Here is a 17,010-nt window from a genome sequence, read left to right on the forward strand (position 1 = left end):
GGAATACATTTATTCATTTCTATGTACCATTGCTGTATTCTCAGGCTCTCTTCTGATTTCCAGGTTGACATAATACATGTTTTTGCTACATCTAAGGCTATCATAATAAATCTTTTTTGTGCTCCATCCAAATCGAGGCCAAGTTCTTTACTTCTTATATTACTTAGAAGAAAGATCTCTGGATTTTTTGGTTTGTTACTTTTTGTGATTTTATTTAATATCTGATTTAGATCTTCCCAAAACTTTTCCACTTTCTCACATGCCCAAATTGCATGTACTATTGTTCCCGTTTCCTTCTTACAGCGAAAACATCTGTCTGATACTGTTGGGTCCCATTTATTTAACTTTTTGGGCATGGTGTATAGCCTGTGTAACCAATTATATTGTATCATGCGTAACCTTGTGTTTATTGTATTTCTCATAGTTCCGGATCAAAAGAACAGAAAATTGTTTTTTGGGAAATAAATTATTATCTTTTGAACAAATGAAGTGCAAACATGGTATAAATCACGTACAATGTTTGCATACCACCAACTGAAAAACTACTTGAAGGACAAATTGGGAAGCAGCCTGAGGTTACCAGAAGGAAGCAGTTTTGAATATGTGATTACAGACACAATGATAATTAAAAGATTTATAACAAACATGTACATCAAACTACAAGAGAAAGAGAACGATGAAATAAGCTGGAAACACAAACAAAAGTGGGACAAGATATAAACATAAAGATAAAGAATGAAACATGGGAAAAGCTATGCTCCGAAACTATGAGAAATACAATAAACATCCTGTATCTCTTTCCTGATGGGAGCAGCTGAAAGACAGCTTAGGACTTGATGCAGGAGTGAGGGCTTAGAATTTCTGGATCATTTGGCTCTCTTCCAGGAATGCTGGGATCTGTTCCGATGGGATGGTATGCATCTGAACTGGAGAGGGTCGAATATCCTTGTGGGAAGGTTTGCTAGGGCTGCTTCAGTAAATTTAAACTAGATTTGCAGAGGGTTGGGAACCAGAGTGCCAGAGCAGATAGAAAAGTAGAGGAGGGAAAAGATGATATGAAAATTGCATGTACCATCAGAAGTCAATGGTGTAAATTTTATAAGGTGCATCGACTTCAATACAAGTAGTATTGTAGGAAAGTCAGACAAGCTTAGAGCGTGGATTGGCACATGGAATTATGATATTGTGACCAATAGTGAAACTTGGTTGCAGGAGAGACAGGATTGGCAGCTCCATGTTTCGGGCTTCTGTGGTTTAGATGCGATAAAACTGGGGAGATGAAAGGGGGAGGAGTGGCATTGCTGGTCAGGGAAAATATCACAGCTGTGCTCAGGCATGAGAGACCAGAGGGCTATATGGGTGAAATTGAGGAACGGGAAAGGTATGACTACACTCAAGCGGTTGATTATAGACCACCCAATAGTCATCGAGAATCGGAGGAGCAAATCTGCAGAGAGAGCAGACAGCTGAAGGAAACATAAGGTTGTGATAGTAGGGGATTTTTAACTTTCCACATATTGACTGGGATTCCCATACTCTAAAAGGTCTGGATGGCTTGGAGTTGGTCAAATGTGTTCAGGAAAGTTTTCTAAATCAATTTATAGAGGTATCAACTAGAGAGAATGCAATACTCAATCTCCTTTTAGGGAATGAGACAAGGCAGGTGACAGAGGTATGTGTCAGGAAACATTTTGGGTCTAGTGATCAAATACCATTAGTTTCAAGTTAATTATGAAGAGGGATGGGTCTGGGCATCAGGAGGAGTTTCTAAATTGGAGAAAGGATAATTTTGAGGAAATGAGAAAGGATCTAGAATGCATGGATTGGGATAAGTTGTTTTCAAGCAAGGATGAGTGAAGTAAATGGAGGACCTTCAAAGGTTACATTCTGAGAGTACAGAGTTTGTTTCTTCATGTTAGGATTAAAGGCAAGGTTAGCAGGCTAAGGGAACATTGGTTTTCGAGGGATATTTGAGATCTGGTTCGGAAGGTGTATAGCAGATATAGGCAACATGGAGTAAATGGGGTACTTGTGGCGTATAAAAAAATGAAATATACATCTCAAGAAATAAATCAAGAAAGCAAAAAATGACATAAGGTTGCTTTGTTAGAGGGCAATGTGAAGGAAAATCCTAAGATATATTAAGAGCAAAGGAAAAAGGAACTGAGTTACAGAGAAAGGTAAAACAGGCTAGAACTTTATTCCCTGGAGTATAACAAGGGTTATGAGTAAAGGGGGAAAAGTTTAGGGGGAATGTGAGGGGAACTTCTTCACTCAGAGAGTGGTGGGGATCTGGAATGAGGTGCCAGCTGATGTGGTGAATACAGGCTCAATTTTATCATCTAAGGAGAATTTGGACAGGTACATGGATGGGAGAGATATGAGGGCTATGGACTGATTGGGAGGGGGTAGGGGGTGGGGAGGGAATTCCAGTGATCTTCTCTGCCAATCTTATGATCATGTGGATTGACCTCCGATCAATTTCACTGCAGTAATTGTATAACACTGGTGCAGTCAGCTAGGGTGCTCTTGATAGAGCTCCTGTAAAAGGTTGACATAATGGTGGCTGGTAGGCCTTACACGCTTCAATTTCTCCAGTGGTGTAGATGCTGTTGCACCTCCTTGACAAGTGAGAAGATGTTGTTTGTCACTAGGTCACTAGTTAAGTGAACTCCAAGGAACTTGGGGTTATCTCCTCTTTCCACCACATTGATGTGTTGTGGAGGCTGATTGTTCCTGGTCTTGAAGTCCCGATCATTTCCTTCATCCTTTAACTCTCGCGCCCTACCATGAGATTTTCCACTTCTTCTCTGGTGTGCAAATCACCATTGTGGCCGATGAGGCCGACGACTGTCGTGTCATCTGCAAATGATGCTACTGTTGGAGCTGGATTTGGTGATGCCGTCGTGAATCAGTAGCATGAACAGGAGCGGGCTGAACACACAGCCCTGAGGTGTCGTTGCTCACGTTCTGCTACCGACAGGGTTGGACTGAGCTGCTTCCATTACGAAGTCCAGTATCCAGTTACAGAGAGGGGTGTTAAGTTCCAGTGATGACAGCTTCTTCACCAGCCTCTGGGGAATGGTCATATTAATCACCAGGCTGAAGTCAATGAATGGGAGTCTAGCTACTTACTTCGGAGATTTTGCAACAAGAAATGACAAACAAAATCTATATTCCTCCCAGCAGGTCCACACTTTTCGAAAAACCATTCAATCAGCATAAGACTGGGCCCCTTACGGACATCGAACCACGTTGCCAAGCACACTTCTTGGATATTTCAACATTTTCGATTTAAAACTACAAAGCTGTGTAATTTATCATAAATAAAAAAGATTTCATCCGGACTTATGATAATTAATAAAAAAACATTCTGCTTTAATACTTCTCTTCAAGAATTCCAATAATGTTTCTGTAATGTTCCAAATAAATTACCATCATTGTTCTCTCAGACATTTTGACATATTTCATATTCAATACCTTTGTACATATCTAAGGCTTGTAATTGATTAGTAATGGCCTCATGCTGCTCTTTGGATAAACATGCTGCGATCCCACTGCTTTGTTTCATTTCTCCTCCACTCGTTTTCACATTGATTCGTCTCTCAGCATTTCACATAAATGACCATTGTTGTGACTCCAAATTACAACAGACACCTCTGGCCCAAAAGCCTGCGCTGCCCAATTACACCTTTTTGACTAAATTAACCTACAAACACTGTATATCTTTGGAATATGGGTGGAAACTACACCTTCCCGGATCAAGGTGTCATTTCCAGAGGAAATGTGAGAATGAACAAACGCCTTAAAAACAGCAGCAGATTCAAACCCAGGTCACTGTTGTGGTGGGAACCACGACGCGATCCGTGCCACTGTAAAAAGAAACTCATTCATCTCCAAACTGCTCCCTTTGCAATGTACCTGTACTCATTAGTTACTGAGCCTCCTGCTGGTTAGAAAGAAACTTTCTCAGATTTGCCGGATGAATATTCTTGATAATTTTGAATAACACATCATATTAAAAAGTATTTGAAGTTTTGTGCTTGAACTTGATGTGACCTATATAGCAATTAACCAGGAGCAAGATGGTAGTGGTTACGTTATGGCTTCCCTGTTGAGAATGGACACAATGGGTGAGAGGGTTTTGTGATGTGGATTTCATGATTCCATTAAATTATTTATTTTCTTAAATTTACACATACAGGACAATATCAGGACCTTTCAGCCCACGAGTCTATGCTGCCCAATTACACCCAATTAATCAATAACCCCCCGGTACATTTTAGTCGGTAGGAGGAAAACAGGGCAGTCGGAGGAAACACACGCAGACACGGGGAGAATGTACAAACTCCTTACAGATTGTGCAAGAATCAAATCGTGATCCCGAATCCTGCTGCTGTAATAGTGGAGCACTAACCGCTACGCCAACCATTTCATATAACCATATCGGCCCTTCAAGTCTGCATCGGTTCACTTGAACAACTCCACTAGTTCCCTCCTCGCACTCTCCACCCATAACCCTCCAATCCCCTCATATCCATGAACACATCTAACCTTCTCTTAAATGACAGAAAGGACCCTGCCATAACTATCTCCTCTGGAAGATCATTCCATTCTGCCACCACTTGCTGAGTGAAGAAGCATCTTCTAACATTTCTCCTAAAGTTTTGCCCCCTTATGCCCTCTTTTTTCAACCTCCCGTGCCCTCAGGGGAAAGAGTCTACTCATGTCTAGTCTATCTATTCCCTTCATAATTTTAAATACCTCTATCAAATCCCCTCTTAACTGTCTACGTTCCAATGAATAAAGTCCCAGTCTCCCTAATCTTTCTCCATACTCTAGATGTTGTAAGCCAGGTAACATTTTTGTAAATCTTCTCTGCACCCTCTCTATCTTATCTATATCCTACCTATAATTTAGAGACCAGAACTAAACACAATACTTCAAACCTGGCCTCAATAATGCCTTAAACAGTCGCAGCATCACTTCCCAGCTCCTAAACTCTTCGATATGATTTATGAAGGCCAGCATACCATATGCCTTCTTAACCACCCTGTCTACATGGGAATCCACCTTCAAGGAACTCTGTACCATAACTCCAAGATCCCTCTGTTCCTCTGCATTCCTCAGTGCCCTGCCCTAAACTGTATATGTCCTATTTTGGTTATTTTTTTCTGAAATGCAGCACCTCACCCTTGTCTACATTAAATTCCATCTGCCATCTTTCAGCCCATTTTCCAAACAAACCAAATCCTTCTGTAATCCAAGAAAACCTTCCTCACTATCCACCACTCCCCTTATTTTCATATTATCTGCATATTTGCATACCCAGTTAACCACCCCCTCATCCAAATCATTAATATGAATGATAAACAACAGGGGACCCAGCACCGACCGATCCCTGAGGCACCCTGCTCATCACAGGTTTCCAACCTGACAGACAGTTGTCTACCATGACTCTCTGCTGTCTATCTTCCAGTCACCTCTGGACCCATCTCACTATCTCTCTATTAATCCCTAGCGACTGAACCTTCCTTACTATCCTTACATATGGAACCTTACTAAAATCCAAATAGATCATGTCAACTGCCCGACCTTCATCCACTTTTCTTGTCACCTCTTCAAAAAACTCAACAGGATTCGTCAAACGTGGCTTTCCCTTAACAAACCCATGCTGGGTGCTCCTAATCAATCCCTGCCTATCCAGATATGCATATATACTATCTCGAAGAATACCCTCCATAACTTTCCCCACCACCGAAGTCAAACTTACTGGCCGATAATTACTTGGCCTACACCTACTGCCTTTTTTGAACATGGAACTACATTTGCGACCCTCCAATCCCGCGCCACCACACCCTCCTCCAGAGATCTTTGAACAATCACTGTCAGAGCCCCCGCTATTTGTTCCCTGACTTACCTTAATATCCCGGGAAAAATCCCATCAGGATCAGGAGACTTATCCACCTTTATTGACCTTAGAAGCTCCAAAACCCTCTCTTTACTAATCCCTATCCTTTCCATAACTAAGCCATTCACTTCACTTATCTCACATAGTCCAATGTCCCCATCTCTCATAAATATAGATGAGGAAAAAAAATATCATTCAATATCTCCCCCATCTCATACGGTTCCTCACATAGTCCAACGTTCCCATTTTCCAGTGGTCCTACTCTATCCTTAACCCTCCTTTTACTATTCACCTATCTGTAAAAACCCTTATGTTTCACTTTCATCTTATTAGCTATGGACACCTCATACCATTTTACCTTTCTTAAGGTTCTTTCTGCAATCTAAGTAATGATCAATCTTTTGTTTCTTATATTTAGCATAGGCCTCCCTCTTATCCTGAACCAACTTCCTAATTTTTCTAGAAAACCACAGCTCCTTTGAAGTTTTGGTTTTGCCTTTCAGCCGGACTGGAACATAAACATCCTGGACTCTCAAAATCTCACCTTTAAATACCCTCCAGTTTTCCTCTGCATCCTTTCTGGCAAAAACATCAACCCACACAACTCTCTGCAAATCCCTTTTCATTTCTTCAAATCTGGCCTACCCCCCACTCGAAGACCTTCAACTTTGGACCTGACCTATCCCTTTCTATAATTAAGCTAAAGCTAATGGACCCATGATCATTGAATCCGAAGTTCTCCCCACTGCTCACCTCCGTCACCTGCCCTATTTCATTCCCTAACAGATCTAACACTGCTCCCCCTCTAGTGGGCACCTCTACATACTGCTGCAAAAAGCAGTCCTGAACACTTTGTATAAACTCTAAGCCATCCTGACCTCTCACTGACTGTATTTCCCAAAATTGAAATCCCCAACCAACACCACCCTCTTCCAACTGTTCATCCCAGCTATTTCCTTGCACATTTGCACTTCTAGTTCCCTTTCCCCATTTGGCGGGCTATAATATACCCCTATAATAGAACCTCATCCTTCTTATTTTTTAGTTCTATCCATACTGCCTCCCTTGATGAGCCCTCCAGTCTATCTTGCCTCAGTACCGCTGTAATATCTTCCCTGACAAGTAATGCCACACCTCCCCCTCTGACTCCTCCAATTCTGTCACATCTAAAGCAGAAAAATCCTGAAATATTTAACTGTCAGTCACAACCCTCCTTCAACCACATCTCACTAATGGCCACAACATCATCATGCCATGTGTCAATCCACACCTTTAGCTCATCCACCTTCCTTACAACACTCCTCGCATTGAAATAAATGCATGTCAGAGATCCCCCGCACCTTACCTTCTGCCTATCACCCTCTCCACCATTCTCACAATTGTTATTATAGCATCTATTCATTACTTCCTGCCTTTCCACCCTGAAATTATGTGAATATTCCTTTTTCCTTTGCCTACAAACCCTCTCTCTGCTGTCCTCCCTTACTTGAACCCCTCTCCCCAACCATACTAGTTTAAAGCCCCCCTGCCAGCCCCTTATCCCTTAACACTTCCCAATCCAAGAATTGTTACACATTTCTGATCCATTCATGTCATTACAATACTACAGGGGTATTATACTGTATTCAAAACTATGGACACCCCTCTTTCCACCTCCACTGTGCTGGTTCTTGGTACTTCCCTCACCAGTCAAGTGATTCTCTGCGATTACGTGAATACTTGTAAAGTTAAGTAGACATGATCACTGCTTTCCTATTCATTTCAGCACTTCTCAATCTTCACATCATCAAGCAATCGTATTTCTCAAGAAAGGCTAAGGAGCAGTGTTATGTGAAATATTAACAATATTTAAATAAGCTTAAATAAATAATGTTCTCCTGCAATATTTCACTCTACACATGGAGATTATTCATACCAAATTACTATAGAAAAAAGGTAGATGCTCCATGGATTAAAATTGAGGTCAACTAATAAAATAACCATAGCACCCAAGGTAATACCTAGCTATCTGGCAAAATCGTTTTAAATAAATGCTTTGTGAAGAATATTTTGCACTTATAATGATAATAAAAATGAGTTTATTGTCAGATACATTCCACAAAGTATAACTGCATCAATTTTCTTTGCATCCATACAGGTACCTCACAAAAATGTATACGTTAAATTAATAAAGATAATATATGTAAAGATAGATAGAAATAAATAGAGTGACCAAATTTCAAGAAAAAAGTGATGTTACAATAGTGCAGAGAGGCCTTTTGCACTGCCAGAGTCGTTTATGATTAATGTTGTAAGGGGAGGTTTAAGAGCCTGATGTCCATTGGGGGAAAAAAAAAACTAATCTTCAATCCAGAGGTGCTGGTCTGCAAGCTTCAGAACTTTCTCCTGAAAGAGCGATGGTGTTCCTTTATGAGGTCTAGGGCGATGGTGTTCCTTTGTGATATTGGCTGCCTTCTTGAGGTAGCACGTCCTCACAATGATGCTTTCAATAGTTGAAAGCCCATCATGACTTTACTAACCCATCCTTCGACTTCTTCATCCAGGTCATTAATAAAAATCACAAAGAGCAGGGGTTCCAGAACAGATCCCTGAGGAACTCCACTAGTCATCGACCACTAAGCAGAAAATTTTCCATCCACTATTACTTCCTAGAGGTAAGCCAATTCTAAATCCATACACCCAAGGTTCCATGGATCCCAGACCTCATGACTTTCTAAATGAACCTCTAATGGGGGACTTTGTCAAATGCCTTTGTCAAAACCCATACATCGCATTTCCTTTGTTACCTCCTCAAAAAAACTGAATTAGTTTATTCTCCTCAAAATCTATGCTCTCCATCCCTGAGAAGACTGTACTTTTGATACCTCAATAAATTATTATCTGCAGGTTAGATGTTATGTATAACCAATCACTCCATTTTTGTTGTTGAAATATGTGCCTTTATAATGGAACAAGAATATGTCAAAAATGACCATAATATTATTAAGATCCATTCTCTCATTGAGGCATCATACCACAATTAATGCCATTTTGGATGCTTCTTATCAGTTGAGCTGTCTTAATCTAATGTATAGAATCAGTATGTCTATGAGGGCGATACAGTCTTTCACTTCTTATGATGAATCTCACATCACCCTGTTAGAGGTACATAATCCAGTGATCCATTGTGGGATCAAAAGTGAAGAGGGTGAGCAAATTTAAGTTCTTGGGAATCACTAGTTTGGAGGGTCTTTCATGGATCCAACACACTAATGGCATCATGAATAAAACACGCCAGCTGCCTCTATTTTGTCAGGTGTTTGCGGAGGTTTGGTATGACATCAGAAACCCTCGCAAATTTCTACAGATGTGTGGCTGAAAGCGTGCTGACCTGCTGCATCACGGTCTCATATGAGGTCACCAATATCCATGGGTGTAAAGCCCTACAAAAGGTAGTGGACACAGCCCAGGACATCACAAGCAAACCCCTCGCCAACACTGAAAACATCTACAGGGAACACTGCCATTGGAGAGTAGCAGGAATAATCAAAAATCCACACCACCCAACACATGCTCTGTTCTCACTGCTGCCATCAGGAAAGAGGTGAAGGTGCCACAAGATTCTCACCACCAGGTTCAGGGACAGCTGCTCCCCCTCCACCATCAGACTCCTCAATGACAAACTCAATCAGAGACTCATTTGAGTCACTTGTGCACTTTATTATTTGTTTGTTTTATGCTCTCTTTATTGCATAGTCAGTTTACATTTTTTTGGAATACCAGTAAGTGGTAATTCTGCCTCACCCACAAGAAAAAGAATCTTAAAATCTAAATTTATATTTGTCTGTTAGCCAAAGCAGCCAATGGCCCTGAATGCATGGAGATGAGTACTATTAGCACATTTAACACCAGTAAATAAACATTAATTTCTCCCCTATTAATGCTGTCACAGAATTTTATTTGCCTGTTTGTTACTCCACCAGCAGAAAGTCTTTTGTTGTTGGGGATGGGCAAAATGGAGCCAAATTGCCGATATAACTGTGGCATAAATTCTGTTTTCAAAGTGCACACCCATTTTGAGAGATAGAAGTGGAACGCCTGAAGGAATTCTGAACTTATTCATTCTAAATAACATAGCATTGGCAGAGCTACTGTAATGACAGCGTTGCCACTGATGTGGACCCAGGAGAATGGAAACATTTCTCTGCTCTGAAGAATTCAACCATCTGGTCCTAATGCTGATGGCTCTGTACTGGCATTAAATAGGCATTTAGAGGAACCGATGGTGTTTTTAAACTGAAATCCTGCAACCACAGTTCTGTGCCCAAGATGGCAGAGCCTGTATTCCGCAGTGGGCTCAAGGGTTTGTAGACTCCAGGAAGCAATGGACTGGCAAGGGGCACCAGAAATAGGAAGAACACCAGATGGTGACCACAGCAGTGGGCCAGTGAGGGGCTCCGACTACTGGTGACCTGTGGTCAGGGTACCAGCTCAAGCTTCAAGCTTCTTGACACTGGATCATGAGAATCAGGTATCAGAGTCAGGATTCAAGAGGATACTGAGGGCAAGAAGGCTCCTGAAAGACCTCAGGAGCTGAAGGCCTCCTGATCATGTCAGAAGTTTGGACTGAGAGCTCGGGATGCCAATGGATCGAATAGGACTCTAATCCATAGGCATTCAGAGATTTGACAGGACTCTTTTGCTCCCCTTAGAGTATACTCTAAGGGGTGACAGATGACACAAATGATGACTTTGACTTACAGCAGTTAGAAGGCAATTACATATTCTCTAATATTACAAGAGAATAAAATAATATTGAATCTAGAATCTACTATCCATCTAGTGAAACAATACTCAATAATTGGTTTATATATGGTTTTGTGACTGAATAAAACAGATGCATATATGAGTAAAATTCCATGTTCATCCCTGACCTCACTGGAAACTCAGTTCATTTCATAGATGTGCATGAAAAACTACTTATCTGTGCAAGAATTGTGAATCAACTGGAAAGAAACACATAGTGTGAAAACTACAAAAGAAAGCCCTTATATATGAATGGAATTCTAAATTATTATCTGGCCCTAAAGAAGCCTACCGATGAAAGCATATAATCACAATATGAAATAAAATTAATGGTCAAATTGGGGTCAAGAGGTCCCTTTCACCTAAAACACCCCTGGCTCAAAATATGTTAATTCCATTAACAATTGGTAATAAAAATCGTGGACACCTGTGGTCCCAGACTGGGGTCAAGTGTATTGACGACAGGGACAATTTATGACATTTAAGCAAATTAGGAATAAATATGGAATTTTAAATACATTTATTTTTTTCTGCTGACTTCATTTAAGATCTTATTTAAGGGATTAATTAGGTCCAGAACTAACTTTACTGCAGTGTAGCGAAATAGAGACTCTGGTTGGTAAGGGGAGCCCAAAAAAATATTTCTAATATGTATTCCTTACTTAGATGGAAACCCTAAACAAGGGCTTGATAAATCAAGATAAAGGTGGAAATTAGATTTGGGTATTGAAATTGATGCATTTTGCTGGTCTGACTTATGTCAAGACATGATTAACATGATTAATGTAAGATATCAGCTGGTGCAATATAACTTCTTGCATCAGCTATACCTTACTCTACAAAAGTTACATAAATTCAAATCAGAAATATCATACCAATGTTTTCAATGTGGCCAAGAAATAGGTACTTTTTTTGCATTCAACCTGATCATGACCTAAAGTGAGGTCTTTCTGGGAAGATTTGGGTAATCTCCTTGAAAAAAATAGCTGGAATTCAATACCTCAGGCACCTGAATTATTTTTGTTGGGGAAGTTAGGAGACGTAAGACCTAAATTGAGGCTGTCAAAATATCAATTAAATTTGTTAAGCTCGCTTTAGCAGTGGCCAGGAAATGCATAGCAGTTACTTAGAAATCTGATTCCCAACTTGGTTGCATCATTATGTTCCTCTGGAGAAGATCACCCATAACCTCAGAAACAGGGATGATGTATTTTCAAGAATATGGAATTCATACATAAAGAACATCGGGGTAAAATCTTCAACGATTCCCCCTCCTATCTCTTTCCCCCCTACCCCCCACCGAGTGCTCGCAGCGCCAAGGACGCTTTATTTGTCCCTTGATGGGAGTGGGGTTTATCCTAGGTGAAGCCAATCTTTTCTTCTTTCCTCTTGTGTCCTGGGGGTGGGGTGGGAGGGTTCCTCTTATATTGTTCTTCGTTCCCTCTATTATCTTTTTCTCCCTTTGGTTCAACATGGACATTGCATTTGCATTTTTGTAGTGTTGTTGGAAATTTTCTTTCTTTCTAATGATTAAATCACATATTTTTCTCTATTTTCTCACTTTCTTTAATATTGACATGCAAATCGATATTTGTAATATCTTGTTAATATTATAATATTGATGTTTTTCTTCAATTTGATTGAAAATTATCCAAATAAAATATTCAACCAAAAAAAAGAAAGCCCTGTATCTGTTAGCCTAAAATAACAACAACCTTTTAGAATTGCAAGCCATAATAATTATTTACTCAATTAGCTGCTCAAAAGATAAGAACTATGGATCTTGTTCATTGATCAAGGAAGGCCTGAAACTATTTTCTTTCTCAGTCTTGATGAAGGGGACTTCAATAAATCAGATAATGATCCCATATTCACAAGAAAACGTAAATTTTTTATCTGTGATATCACAACAGTTCAGGAAGAAGGCCATCTACCCTCTTCTCAAGCTAAGTGCAGATGGGCATCTTGTCAAGATTCTTTCTTTGGCTTGGTTTCGCGGACGAAGATTTATGGAGGGGGTAAAAGTCCACGTCAGCTGCAGGCTCGTTTGTGGCTGACAAGTCCGATGCGGGACAGGCAGACACGGTTGCAGCGGCTGCAGGGGAAAAATGGTTGGTTGGGGTTGGGTGTTGGGTTTTTCCTCCTTTGCCTTTTGTCAGTGAGGTGGGCTCTGCGGTCTTCTTCAAAGGAGGTTGCTGCCCGCCAAACTGTGAGGCGCCAAGATGCACGGTTTGAGGCGATATCAGCCCACCGGCAGTGGTCAATGTGGCAGGCACCAAGAGATTTCTTTAGGCAGTCCTTGTACCTCTTCTTTGGTGCACCTCTGTCAAAGTGGCCAATGGAGAGCTCGCCATATAACACGATCTTGGGAAGGCGATGGTCCTCCATTCTGGAGACGTGACCCACCCAGCGCAGCTGGATCTTCAGCAGCGTGGACTCGATGCTGTCGACCTCTGCCATCTCGAGTACTTCGACGTTAGGGATGAAAGCGCTCCAATGGATGTTGAGGATGGAGCGGAGACAACGCTGGTGGAAGCGTTCTAGGAGCCGTAGGTGATGCCGGTAGAGGACCCATGATTCGGAGCCGAACAGGAGTGTGGGTATGACAACGGCTCTGTATACGCTTATCTTTGTGAGGTTTTTCAGTTGGTTGTTTTTCCAGATTCTTTTGTGTAGTCTTCCAAAGGCGCTATTTGCCTTGGCGAGTCTGTTGTCTATCTCATTGTCGATCCTTGCATCTGATGATATGGTGCAGCCGAGATAGGTAAACTGGTTGACCGTTTTGAGTTTTGTGTGCCCGATGGAGATGTGGGGGGGCTGGTAGTCATGGTGGGGAGCTGGCTGATGGAGGACCTCAGTTTTCTTCAGGCTGACTTCCAGGCCAAACACTTTGGCAGTTTCCGCAAAGCAGGACGTCAAGCGCTGAAGAGCTGGCTCTGAATGGGCAACTAAAGCGGCATTGTCTGCAAAGAGTAGTTCACGGACAAGTTTCTCTTGTGTCTTGGTGTGAGCTTGCAGGCGCCTCAGATTGAAGAGACTGCCATCCGTGCGGTACTGGATGTAAACAGCATCTTCATTGTTGGGGTCTTTCATGGCTTGGTTCAGCATCATGCTGAAGAAGATTGAAAAGAGGGTTGGTGCGAGAACACAGCCTTGCTTCACGCCATTGTTAATGGAGAAGGGTTCAGAGAGCTCATTGCTGTATCTGACCCGACCTTGTTGGTTTTCGTGCAGTTGGATAATCAGGTTGAGGAACTTTGGGGGACATCCGATGCGCTCTAGTATTTGCCAAAGCCCTTTCCTGCTCACGGTGTCGAAGGCTTTGGTGAGGTCAACAAAGGTGATGTAGAGTCCTTTGTTTTGTTCTCTGCACTTTTCTTGGAGCTGTCTGAGGGCAAAGACCATGTCAGTAGTTCCTCTGTTTGCGCGAAAGGCGCTCTGTGATTCTGGGAGAATATTCTCGGCGACACTAGGTATTATTCTATTTAGTAGAATCCTAGCGAAGATTTTGCCTGCAATGGAGAGCAGCGTGATTCCCCTGTAGTTTGAGCAATCTGATTTCTCACCTTAGTTTTTGTACAGGGTGATGATGGTGGCATCACGAAGGTCCTGAGGTAGTTTTCGTTGGTCCCAACAAAGCTTGAAAAACTCATGCAGTTTGGCATGCTGAGTTTTGCCGCCAGCCTTCCAGACCTCTGGGGGGATTCCATCCATACCTGCTGCTTTGCCACTTTTCAGTTGTTCAATTGCCTTATATGTCTCATCCTGGGTGAGGGCCTCATCCAGCTCTAGCCTTAGGGGCTGTTGAGGGAGCTGGAGCAGGGCGGAATCTTGGACTGAGCGGTTGGCACTGAAAAGAGATTGGAAGTGTTCTGACCATCGGTTGAGGATGGAGATCTTGTCACTGAGGAGGACTTTGCCGTCTGAGCTGCGCAGCGGGCTTTGGACTTGGGGTGAGGGGCCGTACACAGCCTTTAGAGCCTCGTAGAAACCCCTGAAGTCGCCAGTGTCCGCGCTGAGCTGGGTTCGTTTGGCGAGGCTAGTCCACCACTCATTTTGGATCTCCCGGAGTTTGCGCTGAAGATGGCTGCATGCGCGACGGAAGGCTTGTTTCTTCTCTGGGCAGGACGGCTTTGTAAGGTGAGCCTGGTGGGCAGCTTGCTTCTTTGCCAGCAGCTCCTGGATTTCCTGGCTGTTTTCGTCAAACCAGTCCTTGTTTTTCCTGGAGGAGAAACCCAGTACCTCTTCAGTGGATTGCAGTATGGTAGTCTTCAACTGATCCCAGAGGGTTTCAGGGGACGGGTCCGTGAGGCTGGTTGCATCGTTGAGCTTTGCTTTGAGGTTTGCCTGGAAGTTTCCTCTCGCTTCGTCTGACTGCAGGTTTCCAACATTGAACCACTTTCTGGGGGCTTTACTGTTCCTGGGCTTTGGCTTGAAGTGAAGGTTGAGCTTGCAGCGAACTAGCCGGTGGTCTGTGTTGCATTCCGCGCTGGGCATGACCCTTGTTTGTCACTTTCTCGCACCAGGATGTAGTCCAGGAGGTGCCAGTGTTTGGATCGGGGATGCATCCAGGTGGTCTTAAGGCTGTCCCTCTGCTGAAAAAGGGTGTTTGTAATGACAAGCCACTGTTCTGCGCAGAGCTCCAACAGGAGGCGCCCATTGTCGTTGCACTTGCCAACGCCATGCTCGCCCAGGATTCCTGGCCAGGTTTCTGAGTCTTTGCCGACGCGAGCGTTGAAGTCACCAAGGATGACAACCTTGTCGGCTGTAGGGGTGCGTTGGATGAGGTTGCGCAGGTCGGTGTAGAACTTGTCCTTTTCTGCTGGTTCCGCCTGGAGGGTTGGAGCATAGACACTGATGAGGGTGATGCAACACTTGTTTTGAAGGGGGAGTCGCATGGACATGATTCGGTCCGAGTGGCCTGTCGGAAGGTTTTCGAGTTTGGAGGTAATGAAGCTCTTGACCATGAAGCCTACACCAGATAGGCGTCGTTCATCCGAAGGCTTGCCAGACCAGTAGAGTGTGTAGCCCGCGCCGCGTTCTTGGAGGCTGCCTACATCTGCCAGGCGGACTTCACTGAGAGCGGCTATGTCGATGTCAAGTCTGAGGAGTTAATGTGCGATGAGAGCAGACCGACGTTAAGGTCGGTAGCTATCAGCCTTGTCTAGCATGGTTCTGATGTTCCAGCATGCTAGCTTGAGTTTGTGAGCATCTTTTGAGGGGGAGGACGTGGAGGGGAGGACGTGGACCTGTCCTCGGGCCTGCGCAAAGGAGCTTTTAGGTGGAATGCAGTGCGCGCAGTACTGGCCCCACCCTTTACACCCATGGTTCGTGTGCCGTGGCCAAGCGAGCTGGGACGTGGCAGCGAGGTCCTTGGGTCGTAGGTTTTATATCGGAGTGGCCTTCTCCTATGCAGGTTTATTACCCGGGCTGGAGGGGTCTGCCTCCCCTCCTAGGACAGTCCATACTGCCTGGACCGGGGCCGAGGCCGCCGCAGCTCTCCCTGTGCCCGGACTGGGGCCGCCGCCTCCAACTCTCTGCCCGTATCTGGGCCTCCGCCTGCCTCACTCGACCGAGGCCGGGGCCGCCGTCTCCCCCTTGCTCCTGCCCGTATCGGGGCCGCCGCCGCCTACCCTTCGCCCGGACCGGGGCCGGTGCCGCCGCTGCTCTCCCTGTGCCCGGACTGGGGCCGCCGCCTGCCTCACTCGACCGAGGCCGGGGCCGCCGTCTCCCCCTTGCTCCTGCCCGTATCGGGCACACCTATGTCATAGGTGCTGTGTGGTTAGTAAGGGATTATTTAAAATGACATGTGAGTGGTTAAAAAAAAAGGTCATGAACCACCACTGTACATCCTCTCTTCACAGAGACTGCTCACAGTTTCAATAATTTCTTCTTGCTTAGCAGCAAGGTTCACAACTCACATATCTACACTTGGAGGAATGAGAAGTGAGATTAGATTGTGCATTGGTGGTGGATGAGTGAACGGTTGTGGATAGACTGAATCTGGGAGTTCAATGTGGAATATCAGAATAACAGATCGTCAATTTGTGAATGGAAGAACACACGTGTAGATATGTGTCAAGATGGCGCAATAGCAATTGCACTTCCTGAGAAGACTGAAGCGGGCAATGCTACTACCTACCATATCATTTAAACCTTCTACAGGAACTCTATCGAGAATATCCTAGCCGGCTGCATCACTGTGTGTTACGGCTGCTGTATAAAATTGGATTGGAGGTCAGTGCACAGGGCCATGGATCATGAGGGTCTCCCTCCCCCACATTAACACAATCTACAGCGATCGTTGTACAGAG

Source organism: Narcine bancroftii, chromosome 3, assembly GCF_036971445.1.
Source record: "Narcine bancroftii isolate sNarBan1 chromosome 3, sNarBan1.hap1, whole genome shotgun sequence".
In the NCBI taxonomy this organism is placed as follows: domain Eukaryota; kingdom Metazoa; phylum Chordata; class Chondrichthyes; order Torpediniformes; family Narcinidae; genus Narcine; species Narcine bancroftii.